The sequence below is a fragment of the Lepidochelys kempii genome, chromosome 3 (assembly GCF_965140285.1).
Source record: "Lepidochelys kempii isolate rLepKem1 chromosome 3, rLepKem1.hap1, whole genome shotgun sequence".
NCBI lineage: Eukaryota > Metazoa > Chordata > Testudines > Cheloniidae > Lepidochelys > Lepidochelys kempii.
Window position 1 is genome coordinate 74,327,307 of NC_136382.1, and position 23,646 is coordinate 74,350,952.

Here is a 23,646-nt window from a genome sequence, read left to right on the forward strand (position 1 = left end):
GTGTTGCTCTACAGTTCATTAGAGTGCTTTGAGCTATTCCTCTTTGAAGCTTCAAAGCACATTAGTGTACTGTTTATGTGCATCAACAAGGTGCACCCAAGCAGGCAGACTATGGCAGGCTACTGTGGGCTAGACTCACACTCCAGCTTGCTGCAAGCTAAATATTTTTGTAAAGACAAGCCCTTAACCATTGAAGCCTAGATTTTTCTCCTTCAGATTCTGATGTAACTAATGCTCCCCTGGAATCCTTGAATTAAGTAGAAAAACGAATATTGTAGATGATAAAGCATCCTTTAGCAATGGGAGTCTTCTGCACCTAACTACGTGGGTTTTCCATGTTTTAAATTGAATTTAGATCTTGCTGAATGGGTTCCTGGCATTCTAGCACTTGTGTTAACAACCTGACCAAGCAGCAGTATCATTACTGTTTGTGCATAAGCAGAGAGGTTTTTTTATTTCATTCAACTCTAAAGAAATATAGATAAAAGCAGAATGTAAACTTTGTACTGTAATTGCAATCATGTAACCAGTTCCTTTGTATTTTTCATGTGTGTTGCACAAATATGTCCCACTTCAGCTATTTTTAACTTTATGGAAAGTTCAAATAAAGCAAATGATGCTGAGGAAAGCAGACAGTGCTAAATGCCCACACCAGGAACACTATGTACCCTTTATCTGCTCCATATCTTGCTGTACCTCCGAGAGTTTGAATCTTTTTGCATATTGTCGGACACCATTCTTTGTTTGCCCAGAGTCTGCCATGTAATCCTATAGCAGCTGTTCTACTGACCCCTGCATTGCTTGCTACTGCTGTGCCAGACTTTAGGTGACTGAGAGAACCTATGTGATCCTGAATCTTTGAACTTAAATTTTCACAGGCATTTGTTTACTTGACAAAAACCTTTTGACACTTATTTGTAGGTGACCTGTGTAGGAATTGTTTTCTATTAATTCAGCTCTTTGCAGCTTCTGTCTCATGTGGCTGGACCTAGTCAGGCCCCAGGCAGTTTGAGGACAACAGTCACAGCGCTACATACGTCTACTCAAGTTTAGCATTGCCTCCTGCTAAGCTGAACCCCAAAACAACATTCATGCTTATAGCCCATATCCTGGCAGCTTTGGTCATCCATACGGCTTTTACACAGCCCCTAATACCGTCGCTCTGTCTTCTCTCCAGTTCTCATTTGTCTCCTGCACAGTCCCCTTGTGCCTCAGCTTTACTGCTATCCATGGCTGCCTGGGCCCTAATGCTTCCCAAGGTTTTCCATGGCTGACTTTTCCTGAAAGCCACCACTCACCTGTTTCTTCAGCTTCTTATGACTGCCAGATTGACTCACATGCAAGCCAATCTCCAAAAGGTTGCCATTAAACTTTAGCATGAATGTATTATTATTTATGCTATCATAGCATCCAGGAGCCCTTGTTATGGACCACTGTGCTAGACATTATACAAATAAATAGTATGTTTATTCAGTAGTTTGTAAATTGTTCTGTGATCGTTTAGAGTGAAAGGTGCTACATATGGGCCAGGGATGTTTTTGCCATTGTTGGCATTCCAAGCTAACTTCTGCCCAACTGGGAGTAGTTGTGCAAATGGAAAGCTCCTATGGCACTTTTGAAGAGAGTGTGCCAGCCAATATGCATCCTTAAGAAATAGGCTCTAATGTCCAAAGCTCTTTGTGAATGCATAATGGTTGCTTTGTTTGACCAGATGGTTATTGTAACTCCACGTATTTAACTTGTTTTAGACTTGGCGAAAACTTGAAGACAACTGTATAAAACCAAATTCTGCTCCACACTTTCCTGTAGAAAAAAGTGTCATACTTCTACCTGGTCTTGGATGAAAGCAAAATAATCAGTGCTATGACACCAGAAAAGCATACGTGCCTTGGTGCAGACACAAGCCACACTGACAGGTAAGCTTGAAAAGAAATGATAAATCTCTTCCTGTGTACTTTTGCCAGGGGTATATCAACAGAAAAATAACGTATGGTCACAACCATATGTTCTGGGGACATGGAACACAGCAGATAAAAGCAAAACATTTATTCTCCATGTGATATGCACTGCATTATATGCAGTGCATAACTGTCATTAATGCTAGTTGCACAGCACTATAAACATGCATAGGCAGCCAAATAAAATATCCTCACACATACATAATTACATACATACAAATAAAATGGCAGATTCCTGCAAGGTTAAAACAGGCAAACATATATAAATGAGTTACAGTCTATGGCAGGGGTCGGCAATCTTCGGCACCCTGCCGCTTCCTGCAGCTCCCATTGGCCCGGAACAGCAAACTGCTGCCACTGGGAGCTGCTGGGGGCTGTGCCTGTGGATGGTCAATGTAAACAAAATGTCTCACGGCCTGCCAGCGGATTACCCTGCTGGGCGGCAGGCCAAAGGTTGCCGACTCCTGGTCTATGGTTTTAAAAAGTGACAGAGTTGTAGTAATCTGTCAGCTCTGAATGTCTTTTATGGCTATCCCAGGCTGACCCCGGCGATCTCTGCTTCTGTTTCCTAGCTGCAGCCTGTGAGACTTCAAACAGCAAAAGAGATGACAGACTTTCTTAACAGCTACTTTTATTTCCTTTTTTCCAGAATTCAAGCTGATGGGACAAGCCCTTTTGCACATAACCTCTTCCTGAGTCTAAGGGGCCATTAACAAAGTGTTTGTACTGTGATGTTCCACAATGGCTTATTTCATTTTGATAGGCCTTCTTGATGGGCAGGAGACGATCCCTCCTGACTGGGTTCACAGTGCCCGAGCAATCATTTTTTATAGTTACAAGCAAAAACTTAAATATTACCTTATAGCATGTGATAAAGATGTTATAAGTGAGATTAATGAATGCAGCACTTACAAGCATATCATAAAGTCTAAACAATAAACACATTGTTATAAGTCCAATACTCCTCTTAACCACAAATACATTGGTTTCCAGCAAATAATTTGTCAGTGCTCGGCTGAGGCCTAAAGCCTTGGCAAGAGCTGGTATCTGGTCTGCCAGTGTCACAGTGCTCTAGCTCTGTGTTGCACAGAAGATGCATTCTGGGGGAAAGTAGGGGACATTTAGGCCCTTACAATTTTGGGCCCAGATCCTCTAAAAGTATTTAGGCAACCTTACTTCGGTTGAAATCAAAGGTATTTAGACTCCCAACTCTCAGGAATTAGGCACCTAAATACCTTTGAGGACCCGAGTATAGCGCTGGATGGCGGTCAGTGCAGATCCGACCATAAATTACAGCAGCCTGGAGAGTTGATGCATGTTGCCATTGGCAGCCAATGGTCTATGTCGCAAATATTTTTGAAAGAGTATTTGTTGTAACTGACCCTATGTAAATGAGTACATTTGATTTGTAGTGCTACTTCCTTAAAATTACAGTTAAACTCTTCTCCCACCTAGATCTTATTTTTTTCCATCTTTTCAAGTTACCTTTTTTCAGACTGCACAACAACCATTTCGTTAGTCTCTTCCAAAGTTGTGCCCATCTCAGTGGGACCCGCCCGGTCGGATGTTTATTTCTCTGGTCCGTGTTGATTTTTGTTTGATTTTTTTTCACCCATATACCATTGCACTCACAAACACCTGAAAGACACGGTGCATGCTGGATACCACTTACTTTTTAGATAGGGGTCTGCTTTAGAAATAACTGTAGGTGAATTCTGTTCGCTACGTCCATCCAGCAAGAACGGAACACTTTTCTACCTCAGAGAAAAGCTTACCTTTTAATTTCTTAAATCAGATGCTCTTGGGGTAGAAAATAAAATAAATTAATCGTGTAAGAGAACTCTGCTATAAATACAGATATTGTGTTGTGTGTATGTGCTGATCTGGTGCAGTACATCCTCATTCACCCTCTACTTGGGAGTCAATAAACATTCTGAATTTTATAAAGAATGGATCTTGTAACAAAGTTGATGCTGCATACAGCCAGAGAGAGGCGCTTTTTGTGCTTTTTCATGAGCATGGAATGTCTTTCAAATCCTGCAATACTGTGTAATATAAGCAGTAAATATGAAAGATTTAGAAAATGTATTTTAGCACTCTAAACACAAAAACACACTTCAAGCTCCACCCCCCATGTGGCCATTTGTGTGCATTTTATTTAAGATTTTAATGTTACTCTGAAGAAAATGCAACAAATTAGAGGTTTCTCTCATTCATGTATCTTCCTTTGTGCCAAATCGCTCTCTATCCACTGCCAGGACTACAATGGGCTAAGGTGATTATCTAAGCAGTCCTTTGATGTCTACATATTTTTTTAAAGAAAAAAAACCAAAGACAGTGTGTGTAAGTTGAGGAGGCAGATCCTGAAGAGGAAAAAATTTCTACTAAATATAATCATCTAAAGAGATGGTAGTGGCAGCCTGGCATTTATTTTCTCTCAAAGTGTTCTAAAATCAATTGCTTACTTCCTCAAAAAATCAGGTACCCTTACCAGTAGCGTGCCTGGCTGTGCAGACATGCTGGATGTCTTCAGTGTGATTTGAAACATGGCTAGGAAGGCCAGGGCCCTCAATGAGCTAAGAAGGAAGTATATGAAGCATTCCTGTGTATCTACACTACTTCCAGTGGAGTTTTGCTCCTTCACTCTCTTCAGAAAGTGTTGTAAGTCATGGGGGGAAACGGCTAGTGGTATACTGCTGCAGCCCCAGGCTCTACCAGCAGGAGATGCTGTTGTGAATGACATGAGTGGTCTTGCTGTGCAGGAGCTAGTGTTAGACATCTCTTTGCCCCATGTTGGGCATCCGCTAGCATGATCTTTCTTCTCCTCTTCTCTGTGCCTGACTGTACTCTGCCACCATGCCTAGAAAAATAATAATTCCTAATGGCTTGACAGGCAGATGGGGATAGTTGATACTGTTTGTATATTTATAATTACCAGAAAATAGATGTAAAAAGTCGTATACATTGAATTGCATCTCTCTGCCCACCCACACCCTTCATATGTTGCTTGTTGTCTTATGCTGTAAAATTTCCAGAGCATTGTTCATATTTCTGTGTACAGCATGACACAGTGTGGCCAAGATCCTGGATCTCTGGGAGGTATGAGTTACCTGCACAAAATTCTGTTACTCGCATACTCTAGGACATCCCACCTCCACTTAGTTCCTAGGGCTCAAGACGTAACTCAGTTAATTTAGGCACCCCCACCCTTTCCCAGTTCCTAGGGCTCCAGATGAAAGGCACCTAACTTTACCCTTCCATGGGCTCTGGACTCTACTGCTCCAGGTAAACACCCCTTCCCTGTGGACTCAGAGTTTAATCTTTTGTGGGTTTACAGGGTCTACCAGTGAAAGAGCTTTACACAATAATATCCTACTTAACCTATATGAACAATCACCAGAACAGAATGCACACGCTACACATACAATGCTCACCACTCCCAATAAGACAGATGAACTTTTCTTGATGGCCAGTCACATGGGCAGTGCATGAAATATTCTGTGCCTCAGTTTCCAAAATAGTCCCCCAAACATGGCATGGGTTTCTACATTTTTGTCTAAGATTTTCAGTCTATGCATGTGTTTCAGATATTACTGCCCAAAATAAGTGGTGCTATAAAACTGGGTTCTTTCTTCATCCCACAAAAACTCCCCTGTGCATCAGATGTTGTGGAGAAGGGGCTGTCAGATACAAAGAGAGACAGAGGGTCAGACCATTGTGTGTGTCACAGTTCAGGGCAGCTGCACCTGTATGCCTTCTCCATGGTCCCTTAAGGGCACCTACTTTAAGCTTCCAGCTCTTTATATGTCACCTATTTTGGTGAGAGACATGCATCTCTCTCCCTCCTGACTGGGGTTTTTCCAGGATGCACAGTCTCTGTCTATACTGGGATAGCCAGCAAGCCATCCGTCTGCATTATCCTTTCTCTCTAGAGGCTGTCAACAGCTGTAATTTCCCCACACTTGTAAGTTAGCACACAGCCCTTTATAAGCAAGCATATTTATTCTTAAGGTGAAAGCATTACAGAGAAAACATTACAAATGTAGAAAAGAACCTATGCACTGGCTAAAAGTTTACCAGAGGTCACCCCTACTCCAGCCTTGGGCTCTGGTAAGTGTCAGTCCTTCAAAACCCACAACTGGGTTTGTTTGTTGCAAGTTTATAACTGTCTCAGACCAACCATAAATAGTTCAGTTTTTCCTTTATGTGGCTTGGGCCTTTGATCTTGGCCTACTGTAACAGGTGATCAGCAGACACTGGCTCAATCCTCAAGGCACAGCTTCAAAAGGCTCAGTTTTGACATAGCTGGAGGTGGGGAATTTGCATTTATCTCCCCCTAGATATTTCCTAGACAATCCACTTAACTTATATAGTCCCAGAAGATCATTCTAGTCTGTCACATCATTCCTTATAGGCCTTTGATCATCCAGGCCTTACATTACATCTGCTACCTAGCATGATTACAGGCAATCCCAGCCCACATTAATACATAAATTTTGCATTTAGTATAATGGATCCCAAAAATACTTATCCTGGAAAAACCTTACTGAATTAAGTTTAATGCCAAATCTGTCAGTATGTTCTGTACTGCTTAGGCCTTTGCCTGCTCCATGCCTATAACAAATTCAACATGGTCAAAACTTCCAGTGTGAAATTCACCTAATTGTGTCCCTGTAATTTAGCTGAAACTGTGGTTTAGCTGGGCTTTTGACCCAGGGAAAACGCAAGGTTCCATCTCCTCTATAACACCTAACCGTGCTGTATCCAGCCCAAGGACAATAGAGTTATAACTAGGTCTTTTGCCTCACTTGTTATTGTGCTGTAGTTAGGGTCTCAGTGAAGCGAGTAACAAGGCTATATGATTCTCAGCCAAAAGGCCAGCAGGTGACTTTCTTCTCACTCTTCTGAGAAGTATATTGCACAGCATTACAGCTAGGGATGCGCTAATCGGATAAGTGTGCAGAATAGTACAAATGTTAGTGTTAAGCACCAAACCGAATACTGTCTACTAAATGTCCTTCAGACCATATGACTGATGACCAATAAGCGTCCTAGTAAGCAGACCCTGAAATACTGTCATGCTGTCCTGGAGCTGGTCAAGCTCCCCCGCTGGACACTCACCAGGCTGCTGTGTTAGGGTCCCAACACTCTGGACTCATTGCTCAGACTCAGGAACCTTAAAAGTAGGTGTCCAGGTATTTCCTTTAGTTCTGGCTCTCTAGGCATGCTCTTGGGGTACAGATCCTCTGTCTTGCACCTCTTTCTGAGAGCTGAGACCTCATAGTCCAACTGTCTACAGCCTGAAAATGTTTCCAGCTACCCCAGACTCTCCAATAGTCTAAGCAAACCTTTCCCAGGCTGCCAACCTTATGGGCATGCTGGCTTACAGTTTACCTTTTCAGGAACACACGACCGTTGAAGCAAGCAGATACAGACTTTGCCAGAAGGATCCAAAAAAAGAAATCATTCTTTAGACGGCACACAAAATATATAGCTCCAACAAGAAAACACCTGTATGCCTTTCCCTTCTCAGTTTCCTCACTACTCTTTAGCACTCTCTGGGATTTGGCAGAGTTCTCGGGTGTCTAGGATACCCAACCTGCTGCTTACAGCTTCATCTCCAAATCATGGAGCCTCTCTCTGACTCCTACAGTTAGTATCCTTCCATTCTTTCAAATGGGTGGTGAGACACTGTTTCTTTTATAACCTCAGTCCCCTTTTGTCAGGGGACTCCCCAAACAGCTTCATGAGGGGAAATCAAAGTCCCCTACCTGGTGATCCATATGCTTAATTACCAGCCTACCTGGGTAGAACTAGTGTTCTTAGTTTGGCCACCTTCTTTAGCATATTCAGTATATTGTCCAGCTAGATCTTTTTTAAATGTCAGTGAATTTTGACAGTCCCTTCATTGAGCCCTTCTATGGCTCCATCTCTCTCTCTCTCTCTCACACACACACACACACACAATTGATCACCCACTCTGCAAGTGTCTCTGCAAAGAAGTTAGCTCCTTGAGGTCAGTTAATAAGCAGCACAAGATTAAACAGCTAAACACACAATATTTCATAAAAGTCATGCAGAAATCTCTTGCATTCACTACATCTGGTCATTCAGGCTGAGCTAGAGGATGTGTTGATCAGTTCCTTACTGCTGCACTCTCAGGTTTGAGTTCAATGGAAGAGGCACCTATGCAGCTGTCAGCAGAGATCATCTTAAATAGCTCTGATTTGGCTGCAAGATATACTGAGACAAGTCCAAATTAATGCTACTTCTGTGCTCTCCTAATCTTGGGAGCAGGTGGGGACAGGTTTGGTTAATTGGTTCCTGGCAAAGATACAGCACCTGCAGGGCTGCTCTAACCTATGCTGACAGAAACAATTCCCTAGAGGCTATTATGCAGTAGCTCAACAGATCCTTGGTTAACTGCACCTGGAAAGATACAAAGTCGTTTGTGAGATTTTTGACCTCTTACACTGTGGTCTATAAACCCTTGATTGGGCCCACGGTATCAGACCTGCCAAAACCCAGTGTGCAATAGATGTAATTAAAGTTTTACCCAACTTCTAATGTTCTGTTCACATTTGCTGATTGCACATTTAAAAAAAAAAACAATTTGCAATTGTCATCTGTGAATTTACATTCTCACCTTTTCAGATGTGTGGTGCTAATTAATTCAGAGTGATAGCACAATTGCTAAATATACTTGACGTTCTGTACCCAGACTGTGGCTACAAATAGTTTCTACGCAGACACAAAAACCTGTTTAAGCTATTTTAAAGTTCTTACTCTCTGTAAAGAAAAAAAGATCAGGTGTTTGGGAAGGAAGGGTTGTGCCACTTATTTTTGAGAATTCTCCGTGTCTCACTGAAACAAGCTCCCTCGTGCTCATGAAATACCTGCCTGAGTTCCAGGGAGAGGTGATCTCAGTAGCTCTATGTTCAAGCTCAGATTCCCCCCAACCTTTTCTTGCATCAATTTCTATGGAAGATTTCCAGACAAAATACACTAACATCTAATCCAAAGACAGCACAACATGCAGCTGTACAACCAGACACCAGCAAGCAAGATTTGGCACCTCCAGCCAAGCGCCATAAAAACAGTCTCCAGTTTGTTCCATCTTCATCACACCAGGGCAACTCGAGAACTGAATGTTTATCTGAATGGTCAGAAGATGAAGCATGAAGTAGAACCAGTCTATCTAGGTGTGACCTTAGACTGCACACTGAGTTACCATGCCCCCCTGAAGAAGAGCGCAGCTAAAGTTAAGACGTGCAACAACCTTCTTAGCAAACTGGCAGGTTCGTCATGGGGTGCTCGCGCTCCAACTCTGCGTGTTGTACCAATAAAATAAAAACCAGCAGGATCTTATTAAAGGGAAAAAGGCAAAATACCACATTTATTGTGAATACAGAAAGAATCATAGTAAGCAGTTAGTTATAGCTATAACATGCCATTCAATCTCATATTTATTCACACATTCATTCATACAAACACACACACACAGGTTCTGCAAGGTTGTTATCATAGTTACCAGCCTTAGAGTTGCTCATGCCAAGCCACTGGCCAGGTGGCCTGGACATGAGGAGGGAGCAGGGCCTTGTCAGATGCTCATCTGATGCTCCTGGAAGTTGGTTTGCAGAATCAGACCCCAAAGTTCTCACTTTTTAGAGTCTATTTTTATAGGAATTTCTTCCTATGCCAGTCTATGGGAATTGCTTCATCATGCTGTTGCTGAATCAATCAGCAGATAGCACATTCCTGATGGCTCCAAGATGTTATCTTGTTCTTTGGTTCTCCCATTCTTGAGGCTGTTGGGTGGATTCCAGTCTGCCCTCCGGAGGTCCTCTGGTTATTTCCACTTGACGCCTTCTTCAGCCGATGGACACTGGATTCTTAGGCTGGCACCTCCCTGATCATTCAGTTATTATCCACACCAAGCATCCATCCACATACATCCGCTATCTCTATTTTAATCACAATTGTTAATACAACAAAAGGGCGGGGAGTCTCTGGGTGCTGTTTCTGTTGTTAGAGTATTGCTTTGAGTCTCTCTCTCTGTGAATTGCTTTGAGAACAGACTCTGTCTTAGAATGTACTAACACAATTAGCAGCTTGCAAGTTTCACACATAGAGGGAGAGAAACAGTACCAAAAACCAAGAGACCTCTTAATTAGTAATACCCTGGAATTTAAACTATGGGGAATCAAACTCATTTGTGATTTTAATACAGAACTTCTTTAATATGATCCAACATGCGGATGTCAGCTCTTGCCATCTTGGTGGCAGAGTATTGCACACCAGTTTGCAGTCGATCGTCACACACTAAACTGGTGGATACGCAATTACATGCTGCCATGAGTATCATCTCCGGCACTCTGTGTCCGACTGCACTCCTATGGCTTCCAGTTCTGAGCAATACTGCTCCTCCTCATATCAGATGAGAGGTTGCCACAGGCAACTTACTGAAGAAAGTACGTGCCAACTCAAGCCTGCCGCTGGACAATGATCTTTTTAAACCACCAGCTGCACGTTTGCTGTCACATCACCCATTATGGTCTCATCCACCACACCAGGATGTTAGGGTGGAAACACTCTGTCAAGAGGAATGGATCTCTGTTATAATCCCCAAACAGTCCCTCATCGCTGACTCCACAATTTGCCCGCCTGGATTTGACCGGCCCACCAGTGGTCCCCATTGAATGGGTTCCAGACCAGGCATGGTCTCCGTGCAGCCCTTTGTGCAGCTGCCGCACAACACAGACAACGACACACATTGTCAATGAATGCCTGCTGACTAGGTTCAGCATTGGCCTAGAAGAACTGCATCACGCCACTGAATATGCCATCACTTGGCTAGGTGACTATGTGAACGCTAAATCAAATAAATAAATAAAACTAGCAAGTGGGGAGTGTGCTGCTGACAGCACCATCCTACATCACAAATGTACTGAAAGACATAATTTCTGTTTGGAATGTGCTGTGAGGTCATAAGCTAGAGAGTAATAAGGAGGAAGTATAATCGTCGTCATTATTGAAATAAGGTGTAAATCTGAGGTTCTGACCATTTGTTATCATTAAAGACCCTATGGTGCTTTCCCCAAGAGTTGGAGTGTTAACATTCATGTACTGGCCAAATTATATTCTGTCTACCTAAAATTGCCCTGGTAGTTGCAATTACCATCCTACGTGAACAACAATCTGGATTTAAACAAGGGAGATCGTGCACAGACGCTATTTTCACTCTGAGACAGATTTTTGAGAACACAATTGAATTCCAAGGCAGTCTTGCCATCAATTTTGTGGACTTTCAAAAGGCATTTGATAGTGTAAACAGAGAAACAATGTGGAAAACTGGGGAACAATACGGAATTGCAATAAAATTAATTAACATTATGAAGGTATTCTACGCCAACTCAAAATGCTGCATTAAAATAGAAAATGGATTGAGTAAGCCATTCAGCATCAAGACAGGTATAAGGCAGGGGTGCATCCTGTCTCCTTTTTTGTTTATGCTAGTCATTGACTATGGATTAAAACAATGTGACAGTGATACATATGGCCTAAAATGGAACAATTCAAGGCTATTTGATCTAGACTTTGCTGACGACATCATTCTCATCAGTGAGGATGCCAACGGACTACAAAAATGCACAAACCAAAGAAAAGAAATAATGGAGAAGATAGGTTTGAGATACAATGCAAAGAAATGTAAAGTCATGTTAATGGCAACTATAGGGCCAGAAATCAAAATCGAAGAAGAGAAGGTGGACTATTTAACGTATCTTGGAAGTACCATCAGCCAAGATGGTACTAGTTCCAAGGAAATAAGGAGAAGAATTGGGAAGGCAAACGCTGTATTTGGAAGACTCAAAAACATCTGGCAACTCAAAAACATCTCCCTCAAGACAAAACTGAATGTGTACAAAGCAACTGTTATTGCCATCACAACATCTAGCAGTGAGACATGGCAACTTACCAAGATAGATACGCAAAAGCTGGATGCATTTCATCATAAATGTGTGAGAATAATATTGGGAATAACATATAGAGATAGGAAGACGAACGAAGAAGTCAGAAAAATTATTGGACAGGGTACCCTCTCACAAATAATTTACAAAAGAAGACTTCAGTGGTTGGGACATGTGCTGAGAATGGAAAAAGAATGCTTACCAAATACCACCCTTGAATGGAAGCCACAAGAAACACAAGAAGAAAGAGAGGAAGACCACAAATAACATGGAAATTAACAGTTCTGAACGACATCAAACAGCTCAACATAAAATGGGAAGATTTGGAGAGAAGGGCAGTTGACAGGTACTGATGGCAAATGTGGGTAGTCCAATGTGCAGCAAAGCACAGGACGGACTGTGGTCTCAGGTAAGTTGCAATTGGATGAAATGCTTTTCATTTTGCCCCAAATAGTTGCGTAAACTTGCTGTGAACTGTTAAATGGCTATTGCATTGCATCCTAGAAATGTCCGTAAAAATACTCCCGTAACCTCCTCAAACACTGAAGTGTGTAGGGCCAATACTTTAGAATGCTGTGGTACTTTATAAGCAGTGGATCCTTTTAAAAAAAACCTAACCAATTCCCAAAACAAAGAGCAAATTTGACAGGAATTTGCAACAGAACATAGCCACAAAGAAAGAAAGAGAAAAGACCAATGGAAGAATTATTTCATGTGTCTTGCTTACAAAACGCCTGCTGATACATCCCAGAAAGAGAATTTTTTTTTTTTTTAGCAACAGTGCTATACTGTTGACTCGTATTTAGCTTGTGATCCACTTTAACCCTGATATCATTTTCCACTGTACTCCTTCCTAGGCAATCATTTCCCATTTTGTTTGGGTGCAATTAATTGTTCCTTCCTAAGTGGACTACTTTGCATTTGTCCTGATTTGCATGAGTCCTTACTGAATTTCATCCTATTTACTTCAAACCATTTCTCCAGTTTGTCCAGATCATTTTGAATTTTAATCCTATCCTTCAAAGCATTTGCAACCGCTCCTAGCTTTGTATCTTCTGCAAACTTTATCAGTGTTCTCTCTATGCCATTATCTAAATAATTTAGGAAGATATTGAACAGAACCAATCCCTGCATGAATCCACTTCATATTACCTTCAAGCTGCACTGTGAACCACTGGTAACTACTCTCTGGCAACAGTTTTCCAACCAGTTATGCACCCACTTTATAGTAGCTCCATCTGGGCTATATTTCCCTAGTTTGTTCATGAGAAGGTCATGCAAAACAGTATCAAACCCTTATTAAAGTCAAGATATACCACATCTACCACTTCCTTCCATCCACAAGGCTTGTTAGATCTTGTCTACACTACACTGTTTTGTCTACAGAAGTCAGGTTTCATCGATAAAACAGTGGATGTGTACACACAGCAATGCTCCTCCTGTCAATTTAACTCTCCTGCTATGCCAACATAATAAAACCACCTCAATGAGCAGCATCAAGCTTTTTGCAACAAAGTTAGAGCAACACAGTGTCAGTGTAGATATTGCACTTGCTTATGTTGCCCTAAAAAAGAAAAGGAGTACTTGTGGCACCTTAGAGACTAACCAATTTATTTGAGCTGTAGCTCACGAAAGCTTATGCTCAAATAAATTGGTTAGTCTCTAAGGTGCCACAAGTCCTCCTTTTCTTTTTGTGAATACAGACTAACAGGGCTGTTACTCTGAAAAATGTTGCCCTAAGTGTCCCATAATGCCCATCATGACTGCTCTGGTAAGCAGTTTCTACTCTGCTGCCCTGCGGACAGGTACACAGGCATGCGCCTCTCCCCCTTTAAAGCCCTGGACATTTTAAAAATTCCTCTTCCTTTTTTTTCAGTGAACAGCTCACATCGCACCTTCCCAGCTGGCCATGCTGGCTTTCTCAGGAAATGGGCTCCTGCGTGAAGTAAGCCAGAGTTGCTGGATCTGTTATGTCTATGGGGAGAGGAGGCTGTGCAGTCGCAGCCCAGATCCAGCCATAGGAATTTTGAGACTTATGATTGCTCGTGGCCTGGATGAGAAGGGGCACAAAAGGGACACACAGCAGTGCTGTGCTAAGATAAAGGAGCTGTGGCAGGCATATCAGAAGGCAAGAGAGGCCAACTGTTGCTCTGGAGCGGCTCTGAAAACTTGCCACTTCTACAAGGACCCGACCTCCACCACCAAGAGCTCCACGGATACTTCGGGGGACCGGAGGCAGCGGTCAATGGAGTCTTTGGAAAAATTTGTTAATGCACACCAAGATCTCCCAGGAATCCTCCATAGAGATCTCTAGGAAGCTTTCCTGCAAGTACTCTGCAATCCCTAGCTGAAGGTTCCTTGACAGAGTTGTTTTGTTTCTTCCCCTGTTGTAGGAAACTTTGCCGCGCCAGTCGGCAATTACTTCTGGAGAAGCCAAAGCAACACAGAGGAGAGCAGCATACGGACCCGGTCTGAAGCTGCAAGCATGCAGGAAATGCACCCTTGCATCTTCAGTTACCCTCAGTAGTGTGATTTCAGCTTCACTCACCCCCGTCATAGGTGCTGACTTTTGGTTTTGCTGGTGGGTGCCCTCCTGAGGCCCCACCCCCACTCTGCCCCCTCCCAAGTTCCCACCCCTGCTCCACCCCCTCCCAAGACCCTAACCCCACTCCGCCCCCCCACTCTGCCCCTTCCCCTGCCTGCCCACCTCTCGCTCCTCTCTGCCCCCTCCTCCAAGCATCTCTGCCAGTTTTGGGGGGAGGCTATTTTCAGCATATTTATACACTTCTTTCATATTCTAGTTATTGAATGTGACTATCATTGGTATCTTAACAATTTAATCATTGAAATAGTAAAGAACTACCTAATTACATCATCATGAATTACAGTACATTAAAATCATTGCACACACAAGCTGTCTTCACTAGCATCCCAGTTTAAAGACATTACGTCTCACTGTAGCTTTCTGGATGAAACTGTCAGCAATCTTATTTACATCTAGTTCACTGGTATGGTCTTGATGCACGTTAAGGACAGCTACATTATTCAGTCGCATCTGTCCAATTGATGTCCGGAGATAATTTTTAACTCTTCTGAGGCTGGAGAATGAGCGTTCTGCAGTGCAGGATGATACAGGCACAGTGAGAAGGATTCTTATAAATTTGCAGTACTCTGGAAGCATAGTGTGCAAATGTTCATTTCCTTCAGTTTTTAAAAATGATACAACATCCTCAACACTGGAGACTGTTCTATTTTTCTTTGGAGTGATGTCCAAGAACATGCCATGGTGTAGTTTTAATCTCTGCTTATCTAAGTCATCTGCATAAAAGTCTGTTACTTGTTCGACCTTAATCATCTCACTGCCAGTCGTAAATTGTTCCATTTGTGTCAAATGATTTTGAACGTCAGACACAAATCTTAAGTCAAGACTCCTTGTGACAAGATCGAAAACTTCATAGAATAATTTTCGGTGCATATCCATAAGTGTAGCAAAAACATGGGCTCTGCTTCCTCCATCAATTCACTTCGTTGCTTTCCTTATACAAGGCAGGCAGGGCTCTTCAAGATCCAACTGTTCAGTCTTTGCAGAAGCTTCTTTCCACAGATCCTCAAAACCATTGTTTCTCAATTGCTGAATTGTCTCATTTAGAGAAAAAATCATTCTCTGCGCTTCCTGAAAATGCAGGCTGGTCTCTTGTAGACTTGTATTAATCGAGTCTACTCGCTCGAGAATAAGTAGAACCAGGTACAGGATGAAAAATGTCTCAAACTTAAGAAGTTGAGTAACAAATCCATGTGCTTTTGCTCCAGTATCAGAGGAATTAGTGCTGTCAATTTCTTCCAAAAATGTCACCAGCGTACTGTAGTTCGAAGCCACCGATCTCAGGGATGTAGCGCGTAGACACCATCTTGTTGAGCAGCAGGAGATTTTGCTTCTTGTAAAGTCTCAAAGCTGGCCACCCTTTTTGGAGAGCGTCTGATAAAACTGATCAACTCACGCACTAGAGATTAGAAGTTCCGAACAGGCTGTATTTGTTGCATCGCGTCTTGCACAAGCAGGTTTGATCAGTGTGCCATACAGTGTACATACACAGCTCTTGGTTCTTCATGCTTGACCCTAGCTTGCACGCCGGACAGTACACCGCTGACATTCGAGGCCTCATCGTAACACTGACCTCAACAATTGAACTATTCAACTAATGTCAAAATTGAACCGAAGTAGTGCATCCTTCACTGTAGTAAAGAGTGTATTATAGCATCTGTCAGAGGTGTCTCGTAAAATCCAAAAAAAAAGGCTCATCAAGAGGAAAATCATCTTTAACAATCCTGAAACAGATGGATACTTGCTATTTAATGGAACTGTCTGCTGTTTCATCAATTATAACTGCATAGTAAAGACTTTCTTGTACAAATGTGCATAGCTTTCGCAGCACATCATTTGCCATCCGGGTGAGTATTTCATTGATGAATTCATGAGACATCCATTTATAAGACATTTGCTGTAGCCATCTTCTTAAGCTCAGGTACATCCTCAGTACACATACGAAGCAGTTTAACAAAATTCGAATTTTCATCTGTGTGTCCACAAAAGGCCACTCCCTGTGCTGCTAAAAACTGCAACGAAGTTATAATTTTCAGCAATGAAATCCTTGCATGCTGCATATCACATTCTTTGCCTGCTGACATAAGACTACCTACATGTTCTCCTTTTTCGAATGCAGATACACTCTGAGAAGCAGCTCGGTGTACAGAAGACTTTTCGTGGGATGAAAACCTTTCTAATGCTTTGTTTCATGAGCAAAACCCGTTATTCACAAAAGCTGCTAACGATTCTTTGTCTCTACTTGTCAATGGGAGAGGATGTCCAGCCGCAGCTGCTTTGCAACATACATAACTGTAAGCAGAGTCAGGATGAGCTCCACCCTGACACCTGGTGGTGAGTTGTGGCAAGTTGTGGAAAAGAACTTCAGGGGCTGATCTCATTTGCATAGGCACACTCACCCTGCCTAGCATGAGCCCATAGCTGCCCAAATGATCACTTTGGCTGCTGTGGGATCCCCAATTTCTTTGTTATTGGGGCAGGAAGAATAAATTGTTATTATCCTGATTATGTGAATTAAGGACCGTGGAACTGTACTTGGCCTTTTGTTATGATGGAGGGATCCGCCATCAACTGAGAAGCACTCACTAGGCAAGAGACATGGATTCCAAAACTCAGTGAATTGAGAGGAGCTGAGGACAGGTATTAATACCTGGTGGTATGGGCCCCCTGGTGAGGGCCTTACATTCCTCTCCTCTCCTCTCCTCTCCTCCAGAGCAGATTTTGGATTCCATTCCATTCCATTAGGAGTCTAGTTACAGGCTGCTGAGCTGAATTAACTTTGGGTCAATGGTGCACCAGCACTGAGACTCCCCTACTACAAGCTGAAATCACTGAGTGTTAAGTAGTGGGGGGGCCTAAGGATATATTGCGGAGCAGTTTGTGGGACAGCTGGAGCAGCTCATGGGATGGCAGGCAGAGAAGAGTGGCTGGTGGAGCGGAGCAGCTCATGGGATGGTGAGCAGAGCAGAGTGATTTGTGGGATGGCTGGTGGAGCGGAGCGGAGCTGAGAAGTGGGGCAATTGGCTTCGGACCCTGTAAGGTGCCCCTTAACCCCCCATCTCCACCCAGGTTAGGAGGTAAAACTCTGCAGATAAACTTTTGAACTCTGGGGTTGCACTGACCAGGGACAGAGACTTTGGGGTTGTTGGACTTTTGGGACTTTGGGTTGCTGGACTCAATAACCAAAGGGAAAGGACATGGCCCAATTTGCTTGGGGTGGGTTTTTGCTCATGGGTTGTGTTATGAATCCTGTTGGTGGTGTTTCCACAACATAATGCCGCATTGTTTCTCTCTGTTATTAAAAGGCTTTTGCTACACTCAGACTCTGTGCTTGCGAGAGGGGAAGAATTGCCTCTTAGAGGCGCCCAGCGGGGGTGGTATATAATTGTCCCAGGTCACTGGGTGGGGGCTCGAGCCGGTTTTGCATTGTGTTAGTGGAGTGGAACCCCTAGATACTGAACCCAGCCCTTGTTGCTGCCAATTCTGACGGGCAGAAGGGTTACATAACAGAAAACAGGATCCTTTCCATGACTATATTCTATCCATTTATACAGCACTCCCCAGCTCTCTTGAAAAGATCTCTCTTTGCCTTGTTTTTCTATTGTGTTTTATTTGGCATCAAAACTACTAGTAGCCGATTCAGCGGTCCGATCGTCCACTGTTGCAGCAGATTCAAATGTATTTGCTGAAGCATTTTGGGTTCCTGAAGGTTTCCCACTGTTGATTTTTCAACACAAATTTATCCATCTTTCAACCTGGCCCTATAATTATAGTATGAACAAATGAAAAAAAACAACAAAAAATCTTTAGTCCCTTCCACCGTCTTGCACCCCAGGCTCACCCCACTTCTTACCTCTTGACCACAGCGTCCTCCTGACCACAGCACCCACCCATAAGGCCAGCCCTGCTTTCACCTTATTTCCAAACTCCACTGCCTTCATGCATTGGCATGTGTACGTACCCATGCCAAAATTAAAACTGCCAGGCTCAGAGTGGAGTAAGATCTAAACAGCAGGCTACTAGCATCAAGATTTACACTCCACCTCTAGTGGCTAAGATTCATGCTCTCTCTATAGTAGGATGCACCCAACATGGCCATAATGACAGGATTCACATTAGAGAAAAAAGATGGGTGAAATAATATCTTTTATTGGACCAGCTTCTGTTGGTGAGAGAGACAAGCTTTTGAGCTTTCACAGAACTCTTCTTCAGGAAGAAGAACTCTGTGAAAGCTCCAAAGCTCATCTCTCTCTCTCTCTCACCAACAAAAGTTGCTCCAATAAAAGATATTACCTCACTCACCTTGCCTCTCTAATTTTCTGGGAACAACAGGGCTACAACAACACAGCATTCAAAAATGCAGGATTCACGTGAACAGCACAGAGTGACCATCACACTAGGGCACTCTTTTCAGGGTTCATCTTATCAGAATGTCAGCATTACACCAAGGAAGTAGCACTACCAGCACGATGAGATAAATACAGCCACGGGTGCATGCCAAAAATTCACAGTACAAGCACACTGGGATCCACACAGCAGGATAGTAGTGTCAGTTTAGCTCTCAGTTTAGTGGGGATTCACTCAGGGACTGAGTCCAAGGGTTCAGCTAAACACAAGGGCACCTGCAAATAACTGTACTAACAGCAGGATCTACACTGGCCCAATAGGAGGAGTTGCACCTCAGGGCACTAATTCCCAATCCCAGTGCAAGGCAATATGAGATCCAGGCACCAGGTCTTTAGTACCAGAATTTGTACTCCCAGGAGAGTGGGATGGAATTATAGAAGTTACAGGGGAAACAGCCTTCTGTGATCATCCTGGCTCAGTCCATCTCCCTGCAATGCAGGGCTGATCCGTACTGCATGTTTTGTCTAGTCTCCTTTTAAAAGTCCCAAGCCTTGGGGTTTCAAGCTGTGACACTTTATACCTTGGGGGAGTGACATGCTGTGCTCTGTAAGCCCCATATTCATCATTTGTATATATTCTTTATATTTCATATAAAGCATGCCATGTAAGGTATCATGGGAAAAGTTACCATTTGCTGAAACCCACTGTTCTGTCGAAATATGTATATCATTAAAGTGTATGAAATTATGCGATTGTGCTGTATGGTGTTATTGAAATATGCTGCAAATTTGGGAGTAGCCCAGAAGGCAACTCCCCAGAAACAACAAGGCACTTGACCAAATGGCTGGGTGGATGTTACACAACCATCACCAGCCATTGTGCAGCAAGTGAATGACAATTAGCAATTCAATGACCATCACCAGATAATTACTCAACTCAGGGACTCAGCAATGCTCCCCACCCCCTCCCCCCCCAACATGATGCTTGGACTTGTGTTTTCTAGAGCACATAACTAAACAGGAGATAGTTCCAGCCCAGGTTGTACCCCAGGGGTCACACTAGCCCTTCCCTTGGGAAACTATTCCACACACCCCAAGGCAGGGATTGCACAGCTAGGAAGGTTTCCCCTGATAGCTTGAGTTTCCCTCTCCTACCCCATCCCTCCCACCCCCCCCACCCAACATGATGATTGGACTTGCATTTTCCAGAGTATATGGACTAAAAATAAAAAACAGGAGATAGGTCCAGCCCAGTTTGTACCCCAGGGATCACACACTAGCCCTTCCCTTGGGAAACTATTCCATCCACACCCCAAGGCAAAGATTGCACTGCAAGGAAGAAGAATGAGGAGTACTTGTGGCACCTTAGAGACTAACAAATTTATTTGAGCATAAGCTTTCGTGGGCTAAAACCTACTTCATGGGATGCATGCAGTGGAAAATACAGTCGGAAGATATATATATACACAGAGAACATGAAAAAATGAGTGTTGCCATACCCACTATAACAAGAGTGATCAGTTAAGGTGAACTATTATCAGCAAAAAGAAAAGGAGTACTTGTGGCACCTTAGAGACTAACCAATTTATTTGAGCATGAGCTTTCGTGAGCTACAGCTCACTGTAGCTCACAAAAGCTCATGCTCAAATAAATTGGTTAGTCTCTAAGGTGCCACAAGTACTCCTTTTCTTTTTGCGAATACAGACTAACACGGCTGTTACTCTGAAACATATTATCAGCAAGAGAAAAAAAAAACCTTTTGTCATGATAATCAGGATGGCTCATTTCCAACAGTTGACAAGAAGGTGTGAGTAACAGCAGGGGGAAAAATAAGCATGCCGAAATAGTTTTACTTTGTGTAATGACACATCCACTCCCAGTCTTTATTCAATTTAATGGTGTCCAGTTCGTAAATTAATTCCAATTCAGCAGTTTCTCGTTGGAATCTGTTTTTGAAGGTTTTTTGTTGTAGTATTGTGACTTTTAGGTCTGTAATTGAGTGACCAGGGAGATTGAAGTGTTCTCCAACTGGTTTTTGAATGTTATAATTCTTGACCTCTGATTTGTGTCCATTTATTCCTTTACATAGAGACGGTCTGGTTTGGCCAATGTGCATGGCAGAGGGGCATTGCTGGCACATGATGGCATATATCACAGTGGTAGATGTGCAGGTGAATGAGTTTCTGATAGTGTGGCTGATGTGATTAGGTCTTATCATGGTGTCCCCTGAATAGATATGTGGACAGAGTTGGCAGTGGGCTTTGTTACAAGGATAGGCTCCTGGGTTAGTGTTTTGTTTTGTGGTGTGTGGTTGCTGGTGAGTATTTGCTTCAGGTTCGGGGGCTGTCTGTAAGCAAGGTCTGGCCTGTCTCCCAAGATCTGTGCTAGGAAGGTTTCCCCTAATATAGCTTGAGTTTCCCTCTCCCTCCCCCCTTCCCCACTGACTCTTCCCTTCCATCCCCCCACCCCCATAAGAGGTAGTCACCTAGATGCCAGTGAGGGGGACCAAGCGCACTGCATGAACATGGCCACTGTCCCGGAGAGGCAGGCATCTCTGCTTGGACAGGGAGGGCAAGCGGGGGGCACCGCACCCCACAGGAGCCCAGGAGACATCCCCCTCCCAGCATGCCTGTCCTGGTCCAGCTGCCCGGCAGGGGCTGGTACTCTCAGTCTCTCTGTGCTGCAGGGGTCCGGGGGATGTTTTTGGAGATGCCTCTGACTGAGCCCCCTGCCAGATGCAGAGAGCTGAGCAGCCGGTACTCCCCCGCCCCGCCCCCCATTCAGACAGCCACCCTGCCAGCAGCCAGGTGCCGGCTCTCAGCACAGCCACCTAGGAAGGGGTTTCAGTCCCCTCAGCCACCCTCACCCAATCCCCAGAGTAGACCCCCTTTGAAATACACTTACCTGCTGCTGCTGCTACTACTGCCTTTAGTTGGGTGAGAGGTTGAAATGAGGCTGGGAGCTGCTCAGCTGCAAAGCTACAGAAAGCAGCCTGCTGCTCACAAGAAGCAGGTAGGAGAAGGAGGAGGGGCAACACCGGTGGTGGTGGGGTCACTCAGCCCCTGCCCCAGGAGCAGAGTCCCTGTCGCTGATTGGCTGGTGGCCAAAAAACAGCTAAACAGCACTGCCAGAAAGAGCTGTTTTGGCCACGCTGATCAGCGCAGCATCTCAGAGGCAGAAACAGATGATCGGTGGCTCCCGTCTCTGCAAAAAACTGCTGATCGGCACCCCCAACAGCCCTGCCGAAACAGCTGATGGGGCCCGCGAGCCCCCACAGGCCCTGTACACAATTGACTGGTGCCAGTGCATGCAGAGCACCCACTAATTTTTCCCCATGGGTGCTCCAGCCCAGGAGCACCCATGGAGTTGGCGCCTGTGACCCCTGTCTGTGGAAATTGTGCCAGTATTCAGAACAGTGTCCCCAGGCACTTGTACTGATCCCCTTCTGAAGCCACCCAGACCCTGTCTCATCTTTCAACCCTCCTCCCAGGCCAAACATGCTTCGGGCTCTGGCAGGGCTGTGTGCTTGCCAAGGGAAAGTGAGAAAGAAGTGTATGTCACTTTTATGAGTCAAGACTGCAAGTGCACACACAATACTGACTCTGTGTATTGTTTCTTTTGTTTCTGTAGATGTGCCCTTGAGGACCAGCTCCTATCCACCAGAGGAGCACCTACATCAGATAAGGAGGCAAACAAGAAGAAGTAAGGAGGACATGTTTCCGGAATTTCTGCAATCGTCAGATCAGGTTGATAGTAAGCACAGAGCATGGAGAGAGAGAATAAACAAGAAACTACAGATGGATAGCCAGGAGACGAGATAAAGTCAAGAGTGGATAATAAAGTTCATGGAGGGACAAACAGAGATGCTGAGGTCCCTGACTGCACTGCAGGTGGAACACATGCATGCTCAACTCCCCCTGCATCCCATACAGAACTGCATTCCTTGCCTCCCCAAACTCTCCATACACATTTCTCTCATGTTCCCGGCCCATCGCAGTACCCCTTGCACTCCACCCCTAGGGACATTTTCCATAATGACAGCTGGACTTACACACAGCTGTGAGATCTTTTCTTCAGGAAGTACTGCTCACTGTCATGTCCCTTGTAAGAAAAATTAATTTGTGTATTGCTGTTTAATAAAAATTTAGGCTTAAAAAGACAGTGATTCTTTATTTGTGACCGACACAAGGTGGCTGCAATGGAAATTCAAACACAGTGGCAATCGTCACATTTGCAGACTACAATTAACCCTCAGGCAGGAATCATTACAGGAGTCATTCAAGGAGGCAAGTAAACAATGCCTGGCTCAATTCATTACAGAAAGACACATTACTGGGGCTCATTGTCAAAATGCTGCTTTAAAGCCTCCCTCATTCAAATAGCCTCCCCCCCCCCCCGTTGAGCCCCTCTAATATCCCTGGTGTCTGGCTGTTCAAAATCAGCCACCAGGAGATCCACCTCAACGCTGCACCAGGGGGAAAATTTTCCCCCTTGGCTTCACATATGTTATGCAGAACACAGCAGGCTGCTATGACCATGGGAATATTTTGCTCATTGAGGTCTAACCTGCCAAAAAGGCAGCACCAGCGATTCTTTAATCTGCCAAACTCACATTCTATGGTCATTCTGCACCTGCTGAGCCTGTTGTTGAAGCACTCCTTGCTGCTGTCAAGGTTTCTGGTGTATGGCTTCATTGGCCATGGGAGAAAGGGGTAGGTTGGGTCTCCCAGAATCACTATGGGCATTTCCCCATCCCTTATTAGAAAGAAAGT

At 43.9% G+C, this 23,646-nt stretch overlaps 1 protein-coding gene across 1 annotated transcript in view; it reads right to left on the bottom strand.

Moving 5' to 3' along the window:
• The window catches only part of GPR63 (G protein-coupled receptor 63), a 213,488-nt gene that overhangs the window by 108,114 nt on the left and 81,728 nt on the right, over window positions 1-23,646 (bottom strand). The gene's annotated exons all lie outside the window — the stretch shown is intronic.